This window comes from Ursus americanus, chromosome 17, assembly GCF_024610735.1.
Source record: "Ursus americanus isolate L20-20 chromosome 17, mUrsAme1.1.p, whole genome shotgun sequence".
NCBI classification, from domain to species: Eukaryota; Metazoa; Chordata; class Mammalia; order Carnivora; family Ursidae; genus Ursus; species Ursus americanus.
In genome coordinates this window covers 26377835-26391862 of record NC_142143.1, presented here as the reverse complement: position 1 = coordinate 26391862, position 14028 = coordinate 26377835, and the positions used below count along the sequence as shown (strand labels likewise).

The 14028-nt window shown below is 42.5% G+C and overlaps 1 protein-coding gene across 1 annotated transcript in view; it reads right to left on the bottom strand.

Moving 5' to 3' along the window:
• Positions 1-13639, bottom strand: part of LOC148108652 (uncharacterized) — a 125390-nt gene extending 111751 nt beyond the window's left edge. The window contains exon 1 of the transcript XR_015727139.1: positions 13620-13639. The gene's annotated coding sequence lies outside the window, so the exon portion shown is untranslated. The remainder of the gene's footprint in view (positions 1-13619) is intronic.
• Between the last annotated feature and the right edge of the window lie 389 nt (positions 13640-14028).

The following is a 14028-nucleotide window of genomic DNA, read 5'->3' as shown; positions in this document are numbered from 1 at the left end:
ATTAAGTGAATCCTAGGAGGGAGTTGTTGGAACCTCCCGTCTATAGCCACTTGGTCAGAAGCACAGGTGACAATCCAGGTTTGTGCCTGGCGTCGGAAGTTGGGAAGCAGATGGCAGTGGGACTGAACCCTTTCCTACAGGATCTCACACTCTCTCCAGGTACATACTGTCAGATTGAGTTGAACTGTAGGACATGGAGCTGGGGTCAGAGAATCACTGAGACGTGTGCGGAAAAAATCCGCACACTGGAATTGGAGTCAAGAGTCACAGAGGCCCAGGAGGGACACGGAGAAAAGCAGTCTGAGAATTAGCAGCCAACAGTGGCTGCAGTCCAGTTGTGAGGGGAAAACAAAGACACCATAAAAATAGCAGGAGCTGGGACTGAGACTTATTGATGTGACCCCGGGGTCTTTGCTTATCCTCTCCAACAGGGGTCATGTGACATGGTAGCAAGAAGCTTGTCTCCACTGAGCCGTAACAGAGCAAACAGCAGACATCCATGTCTGATCTTCTGTGCTGACCTTGGTGTCTGGGAATGACACAGCCCAATTTTTCTGGCCACTCCCCTGAACCCCTGATCTTTCCATTCATGTGACAAACCACACAGCCCATACTCCTACTGAGCACAAATAGCTGCTCTGATTGAGAACGAGCTTGAACGTGGTTCTCTGCCTTGTCCTATACACACACACAAAGCCATCTGTAGCTTCCTTATCTCCTTTCCAAGGTCCAAATAATCCTTTGAGTAATTGTAGCCTCAGATTTTTGTTTTGTTTTGTTAAAGACTCTGATTCCAGAAGGTTGTTCATATGCTATGTTTATTAAAATCCCAAGACATGGCCCACGGCCTCACTCCCAGGATTCTGATGACAATGCCAGCATTCTGTTAGCCCAAAAGAGGTCTTTGCCAGAGGACACCAGGGGGATTACTCTGATTCAATGCAGAAAGGTTGTGAAATCACTTTATATTCTTTCTAGCATAAGCAGGGGGAGTTGTTATTTTTATAATCATCATCAGAGCTTTCTACTACATTGTTTGGGGAAATAGTGATAAAAAACAGAGTACTTCTCTTTGGAATTCTACTACCCTCAAACTTTCATTAACACTCAGTTGATTTGAGAAAAGTTCAGCATTAAGCTTCCTGCAGCACTTTGGCACAATAGTACCTGTGCCTTTGGGATAAAGGCACTTTACTTTATTTTACTTTACTTTAGAGAAAAAGAATTTCTCTGGCAAAATGAATCTTTTTGCCAAAGATGGATTGGTTCCATTTCTCACTCCTCATTCTCAAGGTTAGCTGGGTTGCTGAACTCCCACAAACTGAGAAGAAAGTATTTAACAGCATCCAAACTACCTTGGAAGGGACACGGAGAGAAACCAGAACTAAGGCTGCCCAGTCTGAAAGTTAGTAAGTGTTATCAAGTTAACAACGTCCCATTTATCAATAGGTAACCAAAAGAAAGGGAATATTCATGAGTTTTTTTAAAGCTCCATGAAAAATAAGATGTATTAGCATAATTGACTTTATTATGCAGCAGTAACATAAATGGCAATCTACTCTCGTAGAATATTTGTGTTGAAATTAGAAAATGGTAGCACATTCACACACAAGAGCTAATGGAAGCTCTAAATATAGATTATATTCCATCTGGCTGACAAGAGCCTGCCTCAACACATTAAACAGAGGACCAAACCAGAGAAGGGAAACAGCTCTTAAAAATGTAAAAGAGAAAAGACATTCACATGGAATTTTATCTGGTAAAGTATCAAGTCATAGAATCAAGTCATCTGTTTCATGGACTATTTTTATAACGCAGATGTTAATTTTGATGCTGTCTTTAGAGGCATAAAAAGAGATTTTTCTCCCTTTAAACTTGAAAGAGTTTCGTTGAAGTAGGTACCTCACAGCTCGTAAATGGCATTTGGTTGTTGGAAATAATTTAGACGATTTGGCTTTGACATTCCCTACATTTGCACAATAAACAGGGCTGCTGTTTCTATTCTTTCAAAGCCATTTTAAATGCTAGTCCATGGGGACCATGTCCCCTTAGCATTTTGCAAGAGTTATGCTTTGCACTAACTGAACAACAAGTTTATGTTTACAAAACAAAATTATTTTTTCCAGTTTCAGCTCTGCTTATTAACAAAGTAAAGTAGATACTTCTCAAGCCAACATTTCCTCTTTGTTTATGGTTGGAGATCTTGACCCACATGAAAAAACAAAATCCACTGATGAGCACAGAAAATCACCCCCGCACAGAAATCTCTCTTTATAACAATCCTGTGGCACACAAGCCATCGTGATAACCAATGTACTCATAGAAAGTCAACAATGGCTATTTGCCGTTGATCTAGTTCCTCTATTTACGAGATTTTTGTGACATAAATAGATCAGAGAGTCTTGCAAAATGTGTATTTATGGTTGAACCTTTATGCATTTCAGAATTTGTTTGGAGTACTGAGGCATGCTATCCTGAGAGTGTTGTTTTCTTTTTGTGCAAACTCTGCTGAAAAACAAGAACAGTGAATAGGATAAAGAAAATTTAATCCAGGCCCTGGGTTAAGAGGGAAGATCACCTCTGGGCCTGGGGCCAGTGGGGCTTAAGTTCTCCTTGCTGGGATCTCCAGAGAAACTAACTCCCAAACATTAATCAGATCTATAGACCCCCTGCTTAAAAGCATCCAATGGCAGGGTGCCTGGGTGCCTCAGTAGGTTAAGCTTCTGACTCCTGATTTCAGCTCAGGTCCTGGTCTCATGGGCAGTGGGATCAAGCCCTGCAACAGGCTCTGCACTCAGAGGGGAGTATGCCTTCTCTCCCTCTGCCTCTCCCCACCGCGAGCTCTCTCTCAAATAAATAAAAATAATAATAAGCAATAAAACTCTGATCCTGGCCAACAAAACCCTACACAATCTAACCCCTGCTCAGACTCTACCAGCCCTGCTATGGGCTGAATTGTGTCCTCCCCAAATTTATACGAAGTCCTAAACCCTAGTACCTCAGAATGTGACTGTCTGGGGAGATAGGGTATTTAAAGAAGTAATTAAGTTAAAAGGGAGTGACATGAGTGGGCCCTAATCCAATGTGACTGGTGTCCTTTTAAGGAAAATAGATTAGAAGAAGGACAGGCACAGAGGAAAGACCATGTGAAGACAGAGGGAGAAGGCGGCCATCTATAAGGCAATGACAGAGGCCTGAGAAGAAACCAACCCTGCTAACAACTTGATCTTGGACTTCCAGCCTTCAGAACCTCAAGAAAACAAATTCCTGTTGCTTAAGGCACCCAGGCTGTGGTTCTTTGTTACAGCAGCCCTACTAAACGAATCCAAGCCCACTTCCTCTCCACTCCTCCTCTAAGCTTCACCCACCCTCGGCTTCCTTCTGTTTCTTTCAATATGCCTGACTGGCTCCCACCATAGGTCCTTTGAGCTAGCTGTGCCCTCCACCTAATTTTTGCATGGCTCCTTCTTGTATTTCAGGTCTCGACTTAAATATCACACCCTCAAAAACTAGATAACCTAGAGTAGATTCCCCAATTTGATTTTCTCATCTTCTGTACCTCCTAATTAGCTCCCTGAGGATGGACACTATGTCTCTCCTGTTCACCACATCATCTCCAAGTCTTAGAACAGAGCTTGGTAGTAGGAAACTCAGAAAACATTTATTGAATGAATGAATGTTTGAATGAATGCGTAACAACTGAACATTTTTTTAAGGCACTAAAATCAATTAATTGGCATGAAAGGCCTGCCACAAGGTAAACATAACGGAATCAGTGGGGGCAAATTGAACTGAACTAAATTGAATTGAATTAGGCAAATGAAAAATGACCAATCTATAGAATTTGATTTTTAAAATTCCATTCTAACCTCTGTGGTCGAGTCTTGATGATGGAGACTCTATCTTTCAAAAATAAAGCAAAGAGGGCTCTGTTAAGAGAGAAGACTATCTGAAGACAGTTCCATCTGGAGAGAACAATTAAAAGAAAGGGAGAAAGGAAGATGACTACCCACTGTGTTCCCTCTTGTACTGTTCACAACTTTTGCCAGTGCATATATAACCTTTAGAAATAAGTTTCACAAAAGGTAAAGCAGAGTTGAGTAATTACTTGCCTTACAGATGTCAATGAAACTCTGGCCATTTCCCCATCCACCCCAAACACACACCATCATTCCTACTTCTGCCCCTTTGTTCTTGTTGATAAGGCTGGGAGGACACCCTCCCCCCCAATCTCTTCCACAAGTTCTCCTGTCAATTCAGAATCTCTAGTACATTCCTGTGGTAGGTGGATCACTTTGAATTATGACTGTTTCTTTAACACATTTGTCTTAACCGGACCTTCATGAAGGCAGAGACTTGGTCTTACTCATGTTAGTAATCACACAACATTCAGCCCATGAAAGGGCTCCAGGGATACTGTGGACTGAGTAAATGCACAGAGTACAGCTCTTTCCTAAAGACAGCAGCTGACCCATACAACTCTTTATTCCTTTCCTGCACTCCTCTGAGTTCTTATTATCTTCTCCTCCATTTCAAGCACTCAATATCCTACAGCAGATCAAGAAGGGCAAAGAGAGCACTCAGCTCAATAAACACTTCATCAGGGGCCAAGGCTGAGCTGCATTCTACCTACCTGTCTTAACCCAAAAGGAAAAAAAATAATAAAGTGGCAGAGCCTTGTTTAGGCTTTTTAAAAAATTGAGATATAATTCACATACCATAAAATTCACTATTTTAAGGCATAATACAATTCAGGAGTTTTTAGTAAATCATACTGTGCAGCCGTCTTCACTATATAATTCCAGAGTATTCTCATCACCCTAAAAAGAAGCTCACTGCCATTAACAGTCACTCCCCATTTCTCCTCTCCCATTAGGCCCTGGCAACCACTCATCTACTTTTTGTCTCCATAGATTTGCCTGTTCTGGACACTTCATACAAACAGAATCATACAGTGTGCAGCACTTTGTCTCTGACTTCTCTTACTTAACATAATGTTTTCAAGATTCATGCATGTCATAGCATATCAATACACCATTCCTTTTTATGGTTGAGTAATATTCTATTACATGGGTACAACATTTCTCTTTTCCTCAGTTGATGGACATTTGGGTTGTTTCCACTTTTTGGCTCTTATGAATAAAGTTGCTGTAAACATTCATGCACAAGGTTTTGTATGAACATATGTTTTCAATGATCTTAGATTACATATCTAGCAGTGGAATATTCTGGGTCATAAACACACATAATAGCTTTGTGTTTAGCTTATTGAGGAATTGCCAACAGCAATTTCTACAGCAGCTGTACCATTTTACATTCCCACAAACAATATATGAGGTCAAGGCACTTTCTCTTAGAGATTAGATAATCCCAAAGGAAGGACATTGTCCTTTACAGACTGCTCAAGGTCAAAAGAGAGAGGAAAGAGATGTTTTATTAGGGAGGGAAATGTTTTATTAGGGGAATGAATGTCTCACAAAGCCCTGCTGACTCATTTTCAGTCAATTTTACCATGGCCTTGCTTAATTCACATTGTGACTATGTGTTCAGTCTTAACACTAATAGCCTGGGCGTCTACGGCATCTCTTTCCAAGCAGTATAGCACCTTGGAGACATCATTTAATATGTGTAGTTTTGTATCCTATTCAGCAGGGAGAAATAGGTCTTCCTTTGCCCACTTAGCTTTATTTCTGGAAATAAGCTTTTCAAAAAGCAGGAAGATCAGCCTTGCTTTAAACCATCAAGCTGCCTGAATGGATTTCATCCATTATTTCAGAATTTTTATTTAAACTTTAGGTTAAGGCAAATTTTATCTCTAAAGACTTTTGGAAGTTAAAAAGACATAAGGGGTTCCATGTGTGTAAGTGCATGTGTATATGTGCGTACATGTGTGTACGCGTGTGTGTGCCCATATGTGTATGCATATGTGTGCCTGTGTGTGTGGCCACCACAGAATGAGGGGCACATGCTGTCCATCAGTAATTATCAACCAACAGAAGGCCACCACCTACCCTGTGAATGGCAGCCAGAACCTACACCACACTGACAGCTACAAAGTTGCTGAGCTTCGTTGAAAGAAAGCAACAACGATCATTCATAAAAAGGATTCTCAATCTAAGGTTGTATGTATGAAACTTATGAATGGAGTAACAACAAATGGAAGTAATATATTTACAAGCGAAAGTGATCCTAGATTGACTTCACTAAAATCGGTTTTTTTCTCTCGTCATAGATTTCTCTATCACACTACTCAACTTCCCCAAAAGAATCAGCATAAAAGCAAAAACACAACAAAATCCCCTTTCTGTTCATAAAACTCCTGTCCTAACTCCAAGTCCATGCCCTATATAAACACACAAGCCTTTGCCCCATACCCTAATGGACAATCTCCCAAGACTTTGAACCTGAAGAGAGCCCATTTCCAAGAATGGGCCCTTCCATCCACCCAGCTTTCTCAGAACATGCAGCTCCTCTCCAAAGACAGGCAGCCACAGCGGCTCCACTGATCTCGGCAGGTGCAACAGCACAGAGAAAGGGAACAGTGATTAAGAGGGGAAGGAGAGCTCCCTGGAGCCAGGATGCCGAGGTAGCAGATGAGGCCAGCTGTCAATCAGCTGTCACTCAACAGCCTGACCAGCGGTGCTCTCCTTCCTGAGGTCATGGGGAAGTTCTAGAAAAGCTCCCTGGTGTGCCAGCAGAGGCACAGACATTCTGTGATAAACTCTGAAATGCAGAGGAGAAAGAAAAAACACGGGAGGAGGGTAGCCTTGTTCTGGACCCTCCCCACCATATCTCTAAGCCTCCATTTCTCCAGCTCTAAAGCAGAGGTGGGTCAATGTGACATCTGAGAGAATACATGTAGGACAGTTGCTACTAAATGAATGAAAAACTCACTAACTCAAAGTTAGTGGCTCTAGAACTCGAGGGTCTATCAGCACCACCTGTGCCTGTTGAAACACAGACTACCGGCCTCACTCCCAGAGGTTCCATTCTTTAGGTCCCGGGTAAGGTTTGAGAATTTGCATCTTTAACTTCCCAGGCAGGGAATGCTGATGCAGCTGGTCAGGGACCACACTATGAGAACCACTATGAAAACACAGGCTAAATGTCAGCAAGAGTTACAATGGGAGACCACGAGCCACGTCCAGACTGAGTAGTAAAAAGGAAACAATGTTATCGTCAGAATAAGCAAGAAAATAATAAAGCATATATCAATATAAAACATACACTGCTTGAGTTGACAGCACTAAAATGTTGCAGTTTCGTCTTTAAAGTCAGAAAGACTAGGAATTAATCGGACAGACATTTTTGACCAACCTCTATCTTCCAACTTAACAGAAAGAGACCAAGCCCACCACTACGGGGCTGGAGTGTCACTGTCCTCCTGAAGGGAGAGGAGAATTTGAAGAATTTGAAGAAAACACCCTCCAGTCTCTCTGTCTGAGGGCAGCAACCTTGAACTCAACACCCTCTTCCCTTCCAGATGTCAGAGGAGAAGCTTCTCAAGGCAGAGGGTGCCCTGGGACCCATCTCTCCCTCTTCCACGTCCTTGACCTTCTTGCATGGGGAGCTAAGAGGCTGGGCTGAGTACAAAGTGACTTTCCCCACAAAGCTTACCCAGACCCTGCTAACAGGTTCATGGAAACCTCCACAAGCTGCTTAATGAATGCAATGCATGTACATGTGGTACAGCACATCCTGTGTGTGAAGTGATGCTTCTCTGCTGGCTGGAACCCTCTTTTGACCTCGGAGCTCACTGAACAGCTAACATCAGGTGACATTTATATGTGGAACGTGTGACATATTATGCCATTTTGCTTAGTGACCCATATAGGAACTGAATAGAAGCCGGACTAGAAATCAACATCAAATTGTTCAAATAAATTCCACTTAAAGAATGGTGATTTGGGGAAGTGAAAGAATTCTCTCTAGATTTGTTTACTGTGAAGTAGAAGGGAAGAGCATTTTTAACTGGTTTGAAATGACATCTGATGAAGTGACATGGAAGGCAATGAAACATCATCCTTTGACCAATGGTTCTGATCCAGTTCAGAGCCTCCTCCTCTCTCTTACCACCTTCCCATTTTGCCCACTAAAGACTTTTCATATGAGAGACTAAGAAAACCGACCAACATAAAGTCCAGTTTGAAAGTGAGTTCTCAAAACGTATCCATAATCAAGCTAAGCAATTGCCTCCTGAAAATTAATTGGGACAAACTCTGAGCATATAAGTTATAAAATCTGTAAAGTTATAAAGTTAAAAAAAATTATAAAGTTATAAAATCTCCAGTATCCCATTTTTCTACGTCCCTCCATCCAATTTCCTCTCAAATATCTGCCTCTCTTTCCCTTCCTCCCTTTCTCTATATCTTACCCATATTTCTTACTTAATAAACCTGTTTGCAAGAAAGGAAAGAATCTTGGGTTAGTCATTCACACTTTAGTGTGAATTAAAGCCAGTGAGTCAGTTCTCACAGGAATGAGGATTTCAAGCCATAGCTCTAATTGCGGAATGGCTGTTTTTGAACTCCTTTAAGGACATTTCATGGAACAGCTAAATTCAAGGAAGAGGAGAGGAACTGCTCAAGTCTGCCTATGCATAAAGGCATCCTTGAGTCCGGTTTTGAGAAATGAGAGCCTTCAGCTGCCACTCCAAATTGAAAGTGAATTCCGATTAATTCACAGACATTAAGTGAGACTTATAATTTGTCCTTTGGGGATTTGTTAGTTTCAAAACCCTCCTCTTCTCTGGGCCTCAAAAACATCTATTTCTGATGACCTGTGTCAGCCTGGTAGGGTCTATTCTCACTCGACACCTGGTCTCTCCACTCTAGAAGCCCTTTCCCCAGCAAGTTTTATTTTAAAAGACCCAACATGAGCTGCTTGGGCCAAATGTGGCTGTGAATCCTTCAACAAATGTTCTGCTCTAGTGAGCACGACCCCCTGTGCAGAAAACTGATAGCGCTCTGACATATGGCTGGTCCCCTGGAGTCTCTCACTCCTCCCTCAGCCGGAAGAACTTCAAAACTCTGAGCCAGTGGAAAATTCAGTCTGTTCCAAGCAAGAGAGACAAGTGTGCTCCCAAAATGAATACTGGCATTTGGAAATACCCTAGGGTATTATAAATATAATCTCTCTGAGGTGTGAGTGTGTGTCAGAGAGAAAGAGACGGAGAGTGTGTGCATGTGTGTATGTGTGTGACTGCACACGCGCATGCGTGTGTGATGACAGTAAGGGGTGCAAGCACAGGCTCAAAGCCAACAAGTGTCAGTGTCAAGAACATGAGGTCAGGCATGGAAAAGAATGTCCACTATGTGCCCAATACTAAATTCAGAATTTTCTACTGCTTCTTTCCTGAAGAAGTGGGGGAAAGGGAATTAGAGAAGGGGAGAAAAATGAGAGAAAGAGAGAGAAGCAGAGACAAGATAGAGAAAACGAGATGAGCGGGGATGAGGACAGAAAGGAATAGGAAGTGTTCTTTCTTGACGTAGAACAAAAGGCCTGGACTGAGAGACACAGTCAGAATGAAGAACTGCTGATCAGTCACAGGGCCCACTGTCAGTTACAAGGGATTCATTTCTGCCTTTATTATGTTTTGCCAACTGTCAACTTTCATATCCAAAAGGCCCACCCTCTCCTAATGCTACAACAAGCTTCATCCACCATCCACAGGGCATTCTGTTACCTGCCAAAGAGATGGGCTTGTTCTGGTGGGTCTTAGCCCCTTCTGTGTCTCTGGATGTGCTGCCCAGTCTCTGGGGCTGAGGAACAGAATGAAGTGAGGTGAACTGACCCTACAAGAGCCCCTATGACCTTCACTGCTCTTTAACCAACTGAGCTGACCAGCCAGAAGAGGCAACATGGCCCCAGCACAGGGGCGCTTAGCCCTTTATGTGCCATGGCTCCTGTTGACAGGCCAGTAAAGCCGACAGACACCTTCTCAGCATAATGTTTTAAATACAGAAAGCTATAAAAGAAAACTACATTGTTATGGTTATCAAATATTTAAATATGTCATAGTAATATATGTACTCCTTCAACAATGCTTTAAATGCTTTAATGCTTTAAATACTGAGATCTGATGAAGGGTTAAGTAACTACTGTCATTTCAAAGAGCGATGGGAGATGTTTTGAGATGTCTGCAACAACTATCGGGTGATATGAAAAGATCTGTGATTTCTATGGTGACAAAGTCACAAAGCTAATACCCCTGCAGTCTGTTGCCTGCATTCTTACTAGAAGGAAAAGCTAGATTTCAAGAAAAGGTGAGACAAAATGGAGATGTCTTTTTTTCCCATTCAAATCCATGAACCAGAACAAAGGAAATAAAGGAGTCACTGATGATAATAATAACAGGAACTATAATAACAAAGCAACATCTGCCACAAGAACAACAGCAAACATGGTTGCCATCTATGGACACCCTTCTCTGTACCAGGCTCTGGGCTAAGTGCTTTCTGCATATCATTTCCCCTCATTCTCACTCTGTGGAAGGTGTCATTTTGCCCACTTTATAGATGAGGAAGCTGAGCCTTAGGGATTTCAGGGAACTTGTCCAGAATCACAGGTGATGAGCAGTTGAGCCAAGAATGGAAGTCGGACTGTGGCTGTCTGTCAACAGAGCCCACATTCATCGAGTCTGCTGAAGAAAAAGGACTGCGGGAGCGGGGAGAGAGGGACAGAGATGAATGCCCAGAAGCACTGCTTCCTTTTTCTCATACGCACACATGTTCCACTGGTGTGAAATGGGGAGATAGGTGTCAGAGAGGATAGGGGCCTACAGATCATCGACACCATCAAAAATCTTCTCAGAAACACTAAAAAGGAGGAGCTATGCAGGAGGACTAGCTCTATCAGACAGTCATACACCACAACGTCTCTACAATTAATACAGCTTGGTAATGGCACATGAATAGACAGACAGATCACCTGAACCTGTGAGGACCTTACTCTCCCTGCAGCCACAAATGTGATTCATAAGCAGGTACTACCCTTGACTGAATCACACACACTGGTTTCTCAATAAGACTCTGCCAGGTTTGAGGGAGGAAGGACAACTAATTTTTCAAAATGGTGTTCAAACACGATCTGTTTCTGTTTAGGTCATCAGATAAGACTTGCACATCAATCAGTAAGTCACGAGACCAAACAAAGCTTAATTGAATGCAACCCAGGACTGCAGTAGCTTTCTTCATGGTCACATCACATAGGTGACTCAAATGGATGTATTTTCAAATAAAATCTCTCTGCCTTTGTCACATATATTACTGCTAAGCCACGTCACATCCTGAAAGTGCGCCATTGGTGTTTTGGATGCAAATGCAGTATCTTTCCTTTATCCCCAGTACGTTTAATTCCATGGTCATGTCACATCATGCAAACCCTAGACTATTTTTGCACTTTTTTGTTGTTATTAATGAGCATATCCTGGTAAACATTGCTTCTTCTCCTTCACTAAGATTTCAAAATCTCTTCTAGAACCTGATGTGAGATAATCAAGAAACTATACCACTTGCAGAATTTACCTTCCTCTTTCTTAAAAAGTCAGATGGGCATTTGTCTATCTTATCTTTCATCTTCTCTCGCATAAATACAACTTGTCACAATTCCCTCAACTCTGGAATGTAATTTCTTTAGGCCAGCAAAATGGACTAGTTTGAACACCTGTACTTTCACTCATCTTAAATGTCCATTTCCTTTTTATCAAAGCCTGCTCCATACTTTTCAGTTCAAGGATCATTCTATTTCATATATTCAGTGTATGCTGGATACCGACTATGTTCTAGGCACTGAAAAGTTAAAGACAAATATGTTTCCTGACTTTTAGGAAGCTTTCGGCTTATTGGAGAAAATTGATGTGCAAACAGATAAATTATAATATAATGTGGCAATTGGGAGTCAAATAGCTTATATAATAGAATCTATTGACTCATGTAACTGAAAAGTGCAGAGGTCAGACAGGCTTCAGGCATGGTTTGATTAGGGTTCCACCAGTGGTTTGCTAGAAAGTACGTAATGACTGACTCTCTGGAGAACAAAGCCTTGATTTGTAGTGTTTGCCAATTTCCATGTTGTCAATACTCCCACCATGGTCTATTTCAAGCTACCAGCACACAATCACTGAACATAGATTGGAAAGAGATGCACACAGTCACCTGTGGCCTGATGCAGGCTAGCTCCAGCACACTGCTGCTACCTTCATTTCGCCACAAGTTTCTCAATTCTTCCATTCCATATGCCGGTTTTGTCCTGTTGATGAAACTAGCAACTGGGACTATACACTCTCTTGCTGGTGTCTAATGGAGGAGAACAAGCTTCTCTTCCCTTAACTACCAAAAAATTTCTGAGCTGCCTGGAAATAATCACTGTATCCAAAGAATGTTACTCTCAACTGATTTGGCCTTGGCAATGTGTTTAAATAAGCAACGGTATCTGCCTCCCAAGGCTCTTCACTTCACCTAACAAGTGCTCCTTGTTGGATAGAATTAGCACCAAAACCACACAGGACAAGAAAATAGCTTGTTCCTACTTGTCCATTATAGTGGCTACACCAACCTGATTTTCCTTTCAGGATTGAAACCCTCATCCCCCACTACTGGGAGTGATCATTGTTGAGGGTCCTTAAGTGAGTTCTTCTACAGGCATTGCTCTAGCCAAAAGGAGCTGCCTGCCCCTTTAGGGAAGAAACTGCCTCTTCTGGCTGGTCAAAGAGTGGGTACAAAAGCCTGGCCTTGCCTCAGTTCAGACGTCTCAGAAGGGACATCCCAGCTCCAGAGCTCCTGTAGAGGATCAGATGCAGCCTTTGTGGCAAATGCACAACAGGTCAACTTTTCTCACTGCTTCATTGGGTTTCCCTCTCTCTGTTACATCCTTCCTGTGAGCCTTCTCCACTAACTCTTTTGCATGCAAATCTCAGTGTCTATTTCCAGGGAACACAATCTGCAGTACCCATCCCTGAACCAGTCACTGGGGTGTTCTAGATAATTCAAGACTCGTCAGTGAAGCTGGAAGTGGGGTCAGTCCCACCAACATCCCATGGTTGCCCCGCTGTCAGGGAGGGTTCGAATGGATCTTAAAGAGATAACAGCACTGTCTGCTATGCAATACAACATGCTGAGTTATATAAAAGTCATACAGACAATCCCACAGTCCAACAACTGCTGTATGTAGGTGCTAAGAAAAAAGAAAGCAGCCCCCAACACCCACAAATAATCACAGCCAGACTCTAATAATATTACAAGCTGGTCTGACACTTATGGCCAGGCCATTTTGTTCTCCTGTTGCACATGAACAGTCTCACAGAACACCAACCTCAGACAAACTTACTCTGAACCATGATAAGGTGCAACAAAACAAGGTCACTGCATAGTTTTGTCTATGCAAAGACAAAAACAGCATCACTGTGCCACCCATAAAACCGAATCATAGAACTGCCCTCGCTCTCTGGTGGTTTCCAATCTAGAGCAGATTCTTGATTTCTTAGACCCTCCCCAAATCACCCAACCAAAGCCCAAGTCTTGATTTCTTAGACCCTCCCCAAATCACCCAACCAAAGCCCAAGTGTTACGGAGATGCACCATGAAGTATGTTTTCCCTCTGTCAATGAGAAATAAACCCACCTTGTTTCATTGCTGGCACATTCCTGGTGGTCTTGGCTGAAGGGCATGGACAGCACTCAATAAGCATGTGTGGGTGAATAATTGAGTGTATAGATGACAGTGCCTTCCTTTTTCAGGGGAGCCTTCATAGAGGAGGTGATCTTTGAGCTGGTTCTTAAAGGAGGATTGGACTTTTCCAGGCAAGAAGAATCAGAAAGAAGCCTTTCCAGGCAAAGGAAGTGGCATGTGCAAAGGCTGGCAGCGCAAAAATGAGGATGATGAGTCCATGTGGGTGGGGTACGGGATGACCTGGGAGGATGCTGGGACCAAATGTGCAGGTCCTTGTACGTCCACTTAATCCTGTCGACAAAGAGGAAAGAGAAGTTGGAGGTAAAGAGCTCTAAATTTGAAATCTGCCTGAAGAGAAAAT